A 15,073-nucleotide genomic window follows, 5' to 3' on the forward strand; every position below is an offset into this window, starting at 1 on the left:
TTCTATTATAAAAATACATAGGACTGTATTAAAGAACAATTTGGAAAAAAAAAAAAAGAAGAAAAATCTTGTCCATTAATGCCACTACCCTCTCACAGACATGCTTAACATGTCTTCCAATTTATTTTCTTCCAATTTTGTTCCTTTGCATCTTTTTAAAACTTAATGGCAATACTTAAATTTTTTTCTAGCTAAGTCTAATATAATACTTTTCTTTCATTAATTGGACATAAGCATCAATTTCATTTTCTCTCAACAATTAGAAGGGAATTCTCAACCATGTACCAGTGCATCAAACACTCCAGAGCTTCTTCACCTGCCTACTTCATCAGAGGTTATTCAGGTACTAGTTTGCTTGGGTTACTGTAACAAAATACCATAGATTGTGTGGCTAAAACAGCAGAAATATTTTCTCACAGTTCTGGAGGCTAAAAGCCTGAGATCAGGTGTCTGCATGTTCAGGTTCTGATGGCTTGCAGACAGCCGCCTTCTGTCTGTTTTGTCATATGGACTTTTCTGAAAGCACACAGAAAGAGATCTCTCTGGTTGAACTTAATGGGGTCACTATTCTCATCATGAGGGTCCCAGCCTTGTGACCTCATCTAAACCTAATTGCCAAAGGCACCATCTCCAAATACTGTCACCTTGGGGGTATTTGAATATATGAATATGGGGGGAACACAATTCAGATCACAGCACTCAGTTTATCAGAGAAGGGAAAGCCATGTTCTTTGTTCCCGCCTTCTCACACTATGTGAAGCTAGCTGAAGTTAGGAAGGAAGAGGGGTAGGGAGGTATTTTCAACTCATTGTAGAAGTGGAAAATAGATGTTTAAAAATAATAAATCCTTTTTTTTAAATATCTCAAATAAAATTTTTTTGGTCACCACTAAATGTCTGAATTTTAAACAGATTCTTGGACTGGTGGCTCATATCTATCAGCTCATTCAACTTTAGCACTGTTATCATCCCCAGTAGTTTTTCCAGAACTACTGCCTTCACTGTAAGGCTCCATGAGCTTTCCCAATTCAAACTTGGGCTTCTTGAGCATTTTTACTTTTCTGACATCCTGGAGTGGAAAAGTAGACTGAACAGTCTTCTCTGTGTCTTTTCTGATGCTGTCTGGAATCAACTTATTGACCATTTCTTTCAAGTCATTTGTCTACTCCTCTAAGGTCATGGATTTTCATCATCTTTTTCTGAATTTGGAGGTCCTGTTGGTGCTGAGTGTAAGAGGTCTAATGAATCTCATTGTTAGTTAGTTAGTTTGTTTTTGGTAAAACCAACATGAGATAGATGAAACAAAATTAATTGTCTTGACATCAACATGAACTTCAGTCATGGTCTGCCATTTTCTGACCATGGAGCACATTTTGTTGTGGGTAAGATCCTTGCCATGGAAATCAGTCAGGTAGTTTTTGCCCTGAACATCTTCAATAATTAGCTTGAATTTTTGAAATGCAGCTTCATCATTCCACAGATCAAGGGTCACTTCAAAAACATGACCCTTGAGGCCATCAGATGGGATTTGTGTTCCTTGAGTTCTTATGAGTAGTGTTTTTCCAATATTTCTTATACTGACCATAGCTGGTGTTTTTCTATCATACAATATTTCTTAGAAAATGGATCAATGACTTTCTTCTTGGTTCCGTTTTTGCTGTCTTTCATAAGGTGCTTGTTCTTGCCCTAAGTTAATAAGTTCTAAATGTTCTAAATAGATTGTTTGTTTGTTTGTTTGTTTTTTTCATGAATCCACTATATTATAATAGGTATAGAGGTATAGAGGGAGGGAGATGATGCTTGCCTTGTGTATATTTAGACTATTGTTTCTTGCCTTTTTGATTCTGTGGTCACCTATCTCCCCCAGTTCTACTGTGATCATCAAGTACCTTCTCATACATATTTTCATTTATTGATGTAATGTCAGTTATTATTTTGTACCAAGGTGATTCCAAGAATTATTTGAAAAAGCTGAAACTTAAGATATTTAAAACATTTTTATTTTATTTTTTCCATCAGTGGCTTCTAAAAACATTAACTGAAGGATAGGTGCTTATAATAAAATACTAGAACATCTTCCTAGGAACAACGCCAAAGGCAAGGGAAGCAAGGGCAAAAATGAACTATTGGGATTTCATCAAGATCAAAAGCTTTTGCACAGCAAAGGAAACAGTTAACAAAATCAAAAGACAACTGACAGAATGGGAGAAGATATTTGCAAACGACATATCAGATAAAGGACTAGTGTCCAGAATCTATAAAGAACTTAGCAAACTCAACACCCAAAAAACAAATAATCCAATCAAGAAATGGGCAGAGGACATGTTCTTAATATAATAATATAATTTGTATCATTCCTTATTGGTAATAAGCTTCTTTTTACATGTCGTGTCCTTGATTCTCATGGGATATTCAGGCATAGTTGATCTAATATTTCCCATTGTTTAGATGAAGAAACTAAATATTAAGAAGTTTGCAAGGAGCTCAAATCTCACAAGTATCAGGTTTCTTATTTCTAGTTCTTATACTATTTTACTGTATTGCTTTATATATGTTCATATTGTCTTATATGTATCTATGACTATTTTTGTATCTATTATATCTATGACATACAAAATTGGGATGATTTCTTCATTATCTTTTTTTTCTTTTTAAGTAAACACTACACCCAACATGGGGCTTGAACTCATGACCCCGAGATCAAGAGTTTCATGTTTCACTGAGTGAGCCAGCCAGGTTCCCCTAACATTTGATATTTTAAGACTATATTTCATGATAAAACAGAGTGATTCAATATAGGGTGGGCTTATGCGTATTTTGTAGTACATAAAATGTTATGAACTAAAGGGTAGTGTCAATTTGTGTAATTTTTGAGTTTTTGTGATTTTGAGTTTGTGTGATTTTGAGTTTTTCCCATATAATCTAAATATGGTGTTTCTCACTATTGTATGTATTTTTAGAAGTACATTTTCCACCAGTCTTACATTTATCAATAATGTTACTACATCATGTACAGTTTTAGAGAGTTAGCCTTTATGTTGAATTATAAATTATAAATTAGCTTGTATTGCTGTTTCAGTATGTAACAACATATTAGGAAAGATAACTTTCTTACATTATTTCCCACTGTTCACCTTAATAGACATTTCATAAAAATAGAAGTGTTTTACTGCCTGAAAATGTACCTTGCCTCATCTTCTTAGGAAAATCTAAAAAGTATTTTTAATGTGCCCAATTCTAAATAATAAAAAATTTTCATGCTGGGAGAAATACATACTATGATATTAAAAATGTTCAGCAAATCTCTAAGAGATGCTTGAGGAATGTGAAAAAGCTCTTTTCATTCCATTACAAGAATACTTGTGTCTTGAATCCAGGTATCTCTCTCTGTTTATTGTGTGCTCTATCCGGAAAAGGAAAACCAACAGGGTTTAGTTAATTTCAGTTAAGCTAATTTCTGAAATTTTAAGAGATTAAATATATTGTCTATAAATATTGATGGTGGCAGGAAGATATATTACATAGTGGATTACAGATATTTCTTATTCAAAATAATCTTGAAATATAACATTTAATGATCACAAGTAGGTAATTCATTTGTATATCTTGAAGCAAGATTGAAAGGGCATCTTTAGACCAATGATGTACAATAGAAATAAAATGTGAGACATACTTGTCATTTGAATTTTCTGGTAGCCACATTCAGTAAGAGACAGATGAAATAAATTTTAAACACATTTACTTTAACCTGATATATATAAAATTTATCATTTATATGTAATCAATTTGAAAGATTATTAGTATATTTTATATTCCTTTTATTTTCTTATCATCTTTGAAATCTGGTGTATGATTTAAAATACAGCACAGATCAGTTCATACTGGCCACATTTCAAATGCACATAGCCACACATTACTGCACTAAGAACACAGCCTTGGATTTTGGGTTCTAGTGGACGTCAGTCTCTCATGCTTGGCATATAGTAAATGGACAAAAAATGCTTGAAGAAAAAGAAGAAAAAAGGTAGCAAATTTAGGTTACACAAGTTAGTAGTCTAATCAGACTATATATATCTACTTACTAGATGGATGATTTTGGTAAGTATATTTAGCCTTTCCAACCTCACTGTTCTTTTCGTAGAAATGAGATACTTGTATGTGCCTTTCAGTATTATTGTGATAGAATTAAATGAGGGTAACAAAGGTAGAACACCTATTTGGTTTCCTTCCATCCTATTTCCCTTTGGAAATCTGAATTGTCATACATTAGATGACATAATCTATCCACTTCTTTTAGATCTTATAAACTGCCTCACCAAACATTACATTTTTTCAGTTAAAGTGAGTGGAAAGAGAGAAACTAGAATCAGAGTAGGAGGTTCTTGGCATCAAGATTATAGCTGAGGACAATTATGTTAAATTGCTTAGCATGCTGTGGAATTAATTGCCCATGATCTTATAATTATAAATATTTAATATTTAATTTATAAAACATCCTTTAAACATGCAAGCCTACATTCATATGTGTGAACATTTTGGTAAATAAGCTTCAGTTTGATAGTTTAAAAAGTTAATGGCATAATCACTTCAGATCTTCTCATTTCCCTTCTGCTCAGACCTCGTCCATGGCTCAGGAACTTGCAGTAACAAATAGAAGCATAATCTCTTCTTTCCTCCATTCACACATACACATACACAATACAACACATATGCAGAGATGTTCAAAAAACATACATGTATAGTAAGGGGTTGGCTTCATGGGCATGTGACCCTGCTGTCACACAGAACTCCATCCTCAGAATAGAATCAGCTCTGGGGATTAATGCTCTGTGGTTGCCCTCTTGAACTTCTTAAGAACTTACCTTTAAATTTGTGGTTTTGTAAGTGAGTCCGATAGGATAATAGAATAAGCATGAGAAGCTTGAAATCTGAGTTCACAAGTGGTCCCACCTCCTGTTTCCCTACCTGTCCTTCACCTCCAGGATGGAGTCTTGACCAACCACTCCCATGTGCCAGCCTAGTGACTGCAGATACCCTCTGTCCCATTTGTGTTTGTAGGTCAGGGAGCATCTGGTGAATGAGTGCAGTCTGCACACCTGAGGACATGCCCTCACCCAGCAAGTGTTCCCATACTCAAGAGAGCATAACAATATATTGCAAATAAAAACCACTATGATAGACTGAGAGAGACCAATGAATAAATGAAAATCTCGTATGATGTGGTAGATAATTATAAAGTTAACCCTGTGTGAGCACTACATAGATCATTAAATAGAATATTGCCAGCAATATTCTATTTTATAGATACAGTTATAAATGTGAAATATAATTATATCTATATCTGTAATTATATCTACATTTTATAGATATAGTTATAAACGTGAAATGTGAAACAGAATATTGCTGACAATATTCTATTTTATAGATTTAGTTACCCCATCCCCACCTGGTCTCTTCCTAATTGGAACACTTACTCACCCCTCAGTGTTAACCACCAGCTTTGGTTTTGTGATAACAATTTTCATGCTTTTCTCTCCAGTATTACCTCCCAGACTGATGATTCTTTGTGTCTATTTAAAACATTTATATAAATTAATTTGTACTGTGTATATTTCATATGTCCTGTTTTGCTCAACACTGTTTGCAAAAATTTCCCATGCTGTTACAAACTACTGCAGCTTGTTCATTTTCACTAATGTATAGTATACCATTTTAGAGCTATGTCAACTGATATTTAGTCTACCTGAATACCATTTGAGTTGTTTTCACTTTAGGGCTGTATCGGTACTATTATGTATGTCTCCTGTTGTGCATCTGCAAAGGGTTCTCTAGGGTATATACCAAGGAGAGATTTTCTGGTTCATGGGTTATATATACCTTAAACTTCTCTATAATGCCTGTATTCCAAGGCTGGTACTAATTCATGTTCATACTTGCCAGGAATGAACAATCTTATTGCTGTACATCCTCTTCAGCATTTGAAATCGTTAAAATTGTAAAATTTGTGCCAATCAGTTGGGATTCGGTGTTTAAAAACATTTTTTAAAAAAATATTTATTTATTTATTGCAAGGAGAAACAGAGATAGAGAAAGAAGGTGCACAAGCAGGAGGGGCAAGGAGAGGGGTAGAGAATCTCATTCAGACCCCGTGCTGGGCATGGAGTCCAACTGGGGGCTCTATCCCATGACGTTGAGATCATGACCTGTGCTGAAATGAAGAGTTGGATGCCTAACTGACTATACCACCCAGCTGCCCCACATTTAAAAAATTTTTAAATACTGGGGTACCTGTGGTGAACTTGGTTAAGGGTCTGATTCTTAGTTTCAGCTCAGGTTGTGGTTTCAGGGTCTTGGGATCAAGCCCGTGTGGAGGCTCCATGCTCAGCAGGGATTCTGCTCTCTCTCCTTTCCTTTCCATTTGCCCCTCCCCTCCCTGTGAGTGCGTGCACACACACACACACTCTCTCTCTCTAATAAATAAATGAATCTTTAAAATTTTTTAAAAAAATTTGCATTTCTCTGATTATTGATTAGATTGAACACTCTTACACATGCTTCTTGGCTCTTTGGATTTCCTTTTAAAAAAATCTTGTTTGATTACTTTTTTCATTTTTCTTTTGAGTTATTGCCTTTTTCTTATTGAGTTTTAAAAATTTCTCATTTAATTTCATAAACCGCATCTTTGTCAGTTGCGTGTGTTGAAAAAAATTTCCCTGTCTCCATGGTTTATCTTCATATTCTTTTTTATGGTGCCATGACAAATAGAAATTGAATTTATCAGTGTTTCCTTTATTACTATTTCCTTTTGTATCTTGTTTGTAAACTTCAGTGTAAAACTGTTACTACCTAAAGTTCATTAAATTAATGTCCATTAATGTCTTCTAAATTATCATAGTTTTGGGGCGCCTGGGTGGCTCAGTGGGTTAAGCCACTGCCTTCGGCTCAGGTCATGATCTCAGGGTCCTGGGATCGAGTCCCGCATCGGGCTCTCTGCTCGGCAGGGAGCCTGCTTCCTCCTCTCTCTCTCTGTCTGCCTCTCTGCCTACTTGTAATCTCTCTCTGTCAAATAAATAAATAAATCTTTAAAAAAAATAAATTATCATAGTTTTTATGTTTATATTTAGGTTATATTTAGGTTATGTGTATATTTAGGTTCTTGAAGTGTACTTTTGTGCAAGGTGTGAGATAAGGGTCCAGTTTCATTCCTTCCCTATGCTCCCGACCCTCCCCTGCCATAGTGACACTCAGTTGTCCTAGACATATTTATTGAAAAGCTTCTCTTTACCCAGTGGTCCTCTGGACCACCTCTTTCATAATCTAAATGCCTACATATGCACAGGTCTCTTGCTGTGTTTTATTCTGTTCCACTCATCTGTCTAGTCTTAGAAGAGTATCACGTGCTTCTAATTACCATCTATTTATAATAAATTTTGTGTATACTTTTTTACCTGTTTGTGTCAGGAAGTCAATTCCCATAGCAGTTAGTATTTCAAACACAGAAAAGATATTTTCATTATATATAACTATGACTCTTTCCCATGAACAGTAATGGAATGTGTATATATCTATCTATTCTTCCTTCTTGTCTCCTTTATCCACCACCCAATTTTATCAGATATATCCTTTTCTTAGTATATAGGTAAACATGATAATGATTTCACTCATGTGTGGAATTTAAGAAACAAAAGAAATGAACAAAGGAGAAAAAAAAAAGAGAGAGAAGGAGGGGCAAAAAATAGAAACAGACCCTTAACTATAGAGAACAAACTGATGGTTACCAGAGTGGAGCTTGGTGGGGAGATGGCTTAAATAGATGATGAGGATTAAGGAGGACACTTGTTACGATGAACACTGGGTATTGTATGGAAGTGTTGAATTACTATATTGTACACTGATGATTAATATTACACTGTATGTTAACAGTATAAGAATTTAAATAAAAACTTTAAAAAAGAGTATGCATGGTGAAGTAAAATGGTATTCATACTTTTTTTGTACAAAGTGATTTACTAATTCCAAATGAGACTTATTCCCTTTGACTATAAAAGATGTGGAAATCGGCTACGTAGGTCATTTACCAACTAACTTCTTTTCCTTCTCAAAATTTTGATTAGTTACTTATTGATCATGTCATCTAGGCTAGGATAAAATTCTTATGTCATGCTTATTTTTTATAGACATTTCTCTACTGGCTTCTAGCTTGCAGCTTTGCTTTTTATAGATATATTGTTCTTTTTGTCTGGATATTCAAAGGATTTTTTTATTTCTGAATTCTTATAATATCTCTGAGCAATGTTTTGGTGAGCATCATGCTGTGACAATTTTTTCCCTGATATAAAGTATGTCCTTCAGTATGTTTTTAATATATTTTTATTCTATTACTTTGTTTCCTTTCTTCTTTTGCCTGTTTCCCATGTCTATCATTTCTCTTATAATCCTTTTAAACTTTCTTTTTTATATTTCATGTTCACTTTTATTAGTTCTATTTTCAGTGCCCCATACTCTGTCTTCATTTCTCCAAATGATTTAATTTTTTCCCTTTATTTCTTTTTGGGCTCCATCAACTCAAGCAATGATCTCTATTGTGTCTCCAAATCTTTCTTCAGCTTTTATATCTCTTTTTTGAGTATTCTTTAAATAGAAGTAATTATCTTTTTTCCTCCAAAACCTTTCTTAGGCAGTATGTTTGGTCAAAATGTTTATCTTAGTTGTGGCAATATTATTCACCTTTTTTTCCCCTCTGGAAACACTTTTCTCATGGTATTCATGTGTTATTTTTAAAAATACCTTTTCCATTTTATTTGTTTCTGCAGTATTTTTATATATATTTTAAGCTAGATGATGATGATGATGATGTTTATATATATTTTTTATGCCAGATGATGATGATAGATGATGATGATGATGGCGATGACGATGACTCACTTTGAGTGGGCTGCATTCTTCCTGGAGCAGCCATTTGTAGGAGGTTGCAGATAGAAGTGGCCAGAGCAGTGTTCTAGGTTAATGGAAAATACCTTTAATGATACGGATCTGTGGTGTGCATGAGTTCTTTTAGCCTTTGCTTCTCCCTAGCTATTTTATTTGTACCCTGAAGGACAGCTCACATTGCTGAATTTCTTTCCTTACCCCCATTTCAACTGGAGGTTGAGTACTGAAAATCTGCTTCATCTATGTATTTCCTCATTCTGTCAGTTCCACCTTCCCATCTTCTTAAGACTTGAAAGTCTTAATGTCCTGAAAATATGGTTCAGGGCACTTCTGCTGTCAGAATAAACACCTTATTTTCATTTTTCCTCCTAAAGAGGTTTGCTCCCCAAGATGTGGCTACTTATATTGGAGAACTATTCTCTGCATTAAAGGAGATTGGCAACTGTGGTGTCTTTAATTTCCTCTTCTTGCACTTCCATATAATTTTCATCTGTATTTGGAGGTTCTCTCATAATGTGCTTCTGGGTTTTAGATGGCATCTGATTTCATTAAAGGAATTTTAATTGCTTTGGACTATTTCCAAGAGTAGAAGGGGCCAAGATTGTATTTTTTTCCACAATTTATAAACCAGAAGATATGATATATTTTGAGGAGCTCAAGGAAATACCAGCAAGGAAGCCTCCCTGAGAGAATTATAATCCATACATTAATCTTTAACACAAAATATATTATTACTGTACTTTTATGTTAAATGATAGTCTAATAACTTCCTCAAAAGTTACTGATAAAATGTTAAATGTGCAATGACATTTTTATAGAGTTCATTAGTTTGTTAGTGTTGCTGTACCAAGTTACCCCAACCAAATGACTTAAACCAACAGTAATTTATTGTCTCACAGTTCTGGAGGCCAGAAATCTGAAACCAAGGTATTGGTAGGGTCATGTTTCCTCTGAGGTCTTTCTTTTATTCTCCAGTTTGTGATATCCCTAGGTGCTACTTGTCCTGTGGCAGCATAGTTACCAGTCTTTGTCTCTGATTTTATATTTATGTCTTCTGTATGTCTCTGTGTTTCTCCTTTTTTTTAAAGGATATGAGTCATACTGGATTAAGGGCCCACTCTACTTCAATATGACCTCATCTTAATCTAACTAATTATATCTGCAATGATCTTTGTTTCCAAAGAACAGTCATATTCTGAGATACAGGGGCTTAGAATTCAGCATATCTTTTTGGGGGACACAATTCAATGTAGAGCATAGTGGGTAGTATCTTTTGGTAGACAATAGATTAGCTTATTGTTCTAACACTATCTTTTAACAGATAAACAATGTTGTCAAGAAACAACTGTAAAATATTCTTAAAAAACACAAATATTGTGTATTTTATGACAGTTATATTGAACCACTGAGATATATTGATTTCCTTATTTTAATACCATGTTTATATTTGTATCATTTCTAAATTGAGAAAAAGATGTTTGAAGACCTGCCAGTGATTAATATCGTAGATGTAAATATAGTCCAATGTTACTTAGTTAGTTATCTACTCATGGGCAGATAAATATGTATATAAGACTGTAAAATATGTTACCATGTAGGCAAGGAAATGTGGACATTGGAATGGCCCTTCTTTTAAGTTTTTAGATAAATGTGATCTATTAAACTTTGATTTTAATAATTTGACAATTCTGATGAGGCACTTATTTCAGTTAATGGGAGGAAGAAATATTATTTGGATAAATTGCCCCTTTTGAAATAATAAAATATGTTAGCTAAATTTTGTTTTGAAAACTATATTAAAAAGTCACTGAAGAACTAAAAAGGCAGTGGGAAATGTTCCAGGCCAGTTTTTCTTTGACCATCTAAAACTAGAGTGGGAAGCAGAATATTGGAATGCCAAACCTGTTTATGCCATGAAGGCATTGTTGTTGCTGCACAGTTGGGAAAAGCAAGCATGTGGATAAGGAGGACAGTGTCGAGGCTTAGAATCTGTCTCTGCTGGAGATGTTTACACAAAACCTCCCCACATTAAGCTAGGGTAAGAGCAAATTAGAATGAAACCCATTCCTTTCCCATCAATTACAGGAACTGTTTTTTTTGTTTTTCTTTGTTTTGGCTTTTTAAAAGTTGCCTCATTGCTAAACAGAAAAGAAAAATATGAAAGAAAGTTTTCTGATTTGTGGCCACAGGGTCTTGCAAGATTTATGCCTCATGTACACACAGTCTACTTTAGTGAGGGATCCTCAAGTTATGACTTAGTTTAAGTTGATTTCCAACTGGCTAGTGGTAGAAGGAAATGCAAAACCCTACTGATTAAGTGGAACTTAAATTATTTTTTTGAGGACAAAGACCTTGCCCTTAAAAATCAGTCAATGAGTCAATAACAGCTAATCACACAAGAAAACAGTAGAAAAGGTAGAAGAACCAATTGAAGAAAAAGAACAATAGCAAGAGACTTATATTTTGGATTTAACAGATTCAGGTATTAAAACAGTTATACCAGTGTGTTTAAAAGGAATAAATGAGAAATTCCATAAATTTGGAATAGGAAGATCAGAAATTCTAGAAAAGAGATACACAATGACTGTATTGCCAGTGAACATATTTGGTTGGATGCAACCATAACATGCAATAGCATGTTGGATGCAGCATAAGAGATAGCTAGTGAACTGACAGAAATGTTAGAAGAAATTACCCAGAATTCAGTACAGAAGGACAAGTAGCAAAATACAGAAGGGAAGGCAAGAGTGATACCATGAAAATACTGTGAAGAGATCTAATATACCAGTGTTCAGGGTCCAAGAAGGAGTGCATGTCACCTCTTAGGAATATGGCAAAGGCAACAGCTAAAGGGATATAGTGGCTGAAATTATTCCAGAACTGTTGGAAGACACCAATCCTCAGATTTAAGAAGCTTAATAAATCCTAAGTTGGATAGATAAAAAGAAATATACACTTTGAAACCATACCGAAGATAAAGGAAACCAAACAAAAAGAAATTGTTTTAAAAAACCAGTCAGAAAGTAAAAAAGAGAAAAGGAAAAGAGAGAAACCAATTATTTCCACAACAAGAGCAGTAAGATAACTGATTACTCAACAATGACAATGAAAACCTGAAGATAGTAGAATAATAACCTCGGTGTGCTTACAGCCATACCCGTGAGTCTAAAAGTCTATAGGCATAGTAAATATCTTTCAAGAGGTTAAATGGAGGGGTGCCTGGGTCACTCAGTGAGTTAAGCATCTGCCTTCAGCTCAGGTCATTATCTTAGGGTTCTGGCATCGAGTGTCATGATCTTGCAGTCCTGAGATGGAGTCCTGGTTCGGGGACCCTGCTCAGTGGAGAGTCTGCTTCTCCTGCTCTCTCTGTGCACTCTCTCTCTCTCTCAAATAAATAAATAAAATATTTTTTAAACAAAGAGGTTCAATAAGGATATAATTAAATAAGCAAAAACAGAGTGTTTATGACCAACTGAATCTCTTGAAGGAAATACTAAAGATGTGTGTAAGGACAAGAAAGATAGTCTGAAAAGGGAAAACTGAAATTCAAGGGAAAAATATAGATTTATTTCTTTATTTTTTAAAGATTTTTTGTTTTATTTATTTGAGAGAGAGCAAGCTAGTGAGAGAGAACATAAGTGGAGGAGAGTAAAGGCAGAAGGAGAAGCAGGCTCCCTGCTGAGCAAGGCCACTGACATGAGGCTAGATCCCAGGACCCTGGGATCATGACCTAAACCCAAGGCAGATGCTTAACTGACTGAGCCACCTGGGTGCTGGAAAAATATAGATTTAAAAAGTCATAAATATCTATAGGAAAATAAGCTTATGATGTGCAATAGCAATAATAATGTATAGTAGATCTAGAAAATATAATTAAAATATTAGTGATTATATTCTATTATCTTTAAATTAACATAAAAGTTAAAGCATTCTAGCAAATTTTGTTTAAGAAAAGGATAAAGCTTTTGTTAAGTATGCATTTTTAATATCTAGAATATCATTTTCAAAAGTGTATAATATTCAAAGTGGTGGAGAGTTAAAAATCATGTAATGATAAGTACTTAGCACAAATGAGGGAAGAAGAGGGAAAAAAGGAATGTGACAAAATAGGAAACAAAAATTAGGTGGAGACAAAAAAATATTGCCCATTGAAAATAAATGAAAAGAGATACTCCAGTTAAAAGTCAAAGTATTTTATTAAAGATTTTATTTATTTATTTATTTTGACAGAAGAGAGAGAGAGAGCACCCACAAGCAGGAGAAGGGACAGAGGTAGAGGGAGAAGCAGGGTCTCTGCTGAGCAAGGAGCTTGATGTAGGGTTCCATCTAGGGCCCTGGAATCATGACCTGAGCTGAGGGTAGATGCTTAACTGACTGAGTCACTCAGGCATCCCAAAAGTCAAAGAATTTTAGAGCGTAGGAAAAAAAGTCAACTCTGTGTTATAAATGACATACACTTAAAACAGAACATAGAAAATTGAAGTAAAAGGTTTGTCAGCTTTTTTTGATCTGTGTTGGTATAGTATATATATATTTCAACCCTTTTTCTTATATTATTTATAAGAATATAAAAGGTGAAGGACGTCTGTGGGCTCAGTTGGTTAAGCATCAGACTCTTGATTTTGGCTTAGGTCATGATCTTAGGGTCTCGGTATTGAGCCCAGCATTGGGCTCCTGAACTCAGTGTGGAGTCTACCTGAGATTCTCTTTCTCCCTCTCCTGCTGTCCCTCCCTCATGCACTCTTTCTTTAAAATAAATTAAATCTTTAAAAAAATAAAAAGTAATATTGCTCTAGATATATAGATATCAAAAGAAGAGAGGGAAGATGTTATGGCAGGAATATTGAGAATGTAGACATAATTAAAAAAAATAGGGAAAATATAGGAAAAACATAAACCACCCTAACTGACTCAGTAAGCATATAAAACCTAGACTTTGAAAATCATTAAAGAAAGTAGTGGGGCCTGGGTGACTTAGTAGGTAGAATATCCAACTCTTGATTTCCAGTCAGGTCATGATCTCAAGGTTGTGAGATCGAGCCCCCCCCCCCCCTTCACCTACCTTGGGCTCCAAACTCAGCACAGAGTGCGCTTGAAATTCTCTCTTTCTGCTCCTGACCAGCCTCATGCTGTCTCTCTAAATAAATAGATAAAATATTTTTTGAAAAAGTAATTCTTTGTGAAAAACCTTTCTGCAAAAAGAAAAAGCCAGGGCAGATGGCTTCACTGGCAATTTCTATCAAGCATTCAAACAATAAAAACCTCTAATTTCATATTTCAGAAGATGTTAGAAGTTTATATTTCAAAATTGTAAAGGGTTTACTTTAGTCTACGTCCACTCAGGAGACATGGAGTATACAGTGATTTAAACAAGAGACATTTGATATAAAGAGTTATTAAGCTATGATAAAAGAGATGTAAGGGAATTGTACAGTATATCCTAAGGCTGAGGGAGATCATCTTGGGATGGAAATCCTTTGAAGGCACCTCCTGACCCTACACTAGAGAAGATGTAGTTGCCACTTGTTGGAAGGCAGAGAAGTTCACTGTGTACCTGGGTAAGAGATGGTTAAGCAGAAGCAGCCTGGGTTGCATGTAAGCCTCATGCAGGGGCAGCACACAGGCACACGGGTGTGCATGGGCAGTGGATATACTCCTGTGTGGGTGGGAAGTCTAGAAGGCCTGGTGTCCACATCAGGAGAGGATAGATGAGCAGAGGGCATCAGGGTGCCAGTGCTGGCAGAAGGCCTGGAGTGAGATCTTCCTTTTGCATGGACTGTGGAAAGTGACCACCAGGCCAGACTGGGGCAGTGAGTTTGCCAATGGATCTATACCTCACATATGTATCTGACCTACTAAAGAGGAAGCAGTGGATATGAGTGGAAATAAAAGGACTTTCCAATACATTGTACTAGAAAAATTAATTATCCTCATAGAAAAAGGCAAAATTGAACAATTATCTCACATCATCTTACGTGACCAAAGGGGAAGGAACATGAGAAGCATTTTGACTTGCTAGAAATCTCATTATCACTCATAAGGACATTGGGAAAAATTTATTAAGCTGACTTCTCATGTTCAGTTTTCTTTATGAGTTGTATTTCAATAAAAAGTTAAGAAATGTGAGTTTTTTTCTTGAGAAG

The 15,073-nt window shown here is 35.0% G+C and overlaps 1 protein-coding gene and 1 pseudogene across 1 annotated transcript in view; one reads left to right on the forward strand and one right to left on the reverse strand.

Moving 5' to 3' along the window:
- The window catches only part of IQCM (IQ motif containing M), a 430,351-nt gene that overhangs the window by 114,768 nt on the left and 300,510 nt on the right, over positions 1-15,073 (forward strand). The window lies entirely within an intron of this gene.
- Positions 907-1,584, reverse strand: LOC131832546 (small ribosomal subunit protein eS1-like; annotated as a pseudogene).

The sequence above is a fragment of the Mustela lutreola genome, chromosome 1 (genome assembly GCF_030435805.1).
Source record: "Mustela lutreola isolate mMusLut2 chromosome 1, mMusLut2.pri, whole genome shotgun sequence".
Lineage (NCBI taxonomy): Eukaryota > Metazoa > Chordata > Mammalia > Carnivora > Mustelidae > Mustela > Mustela lutreola.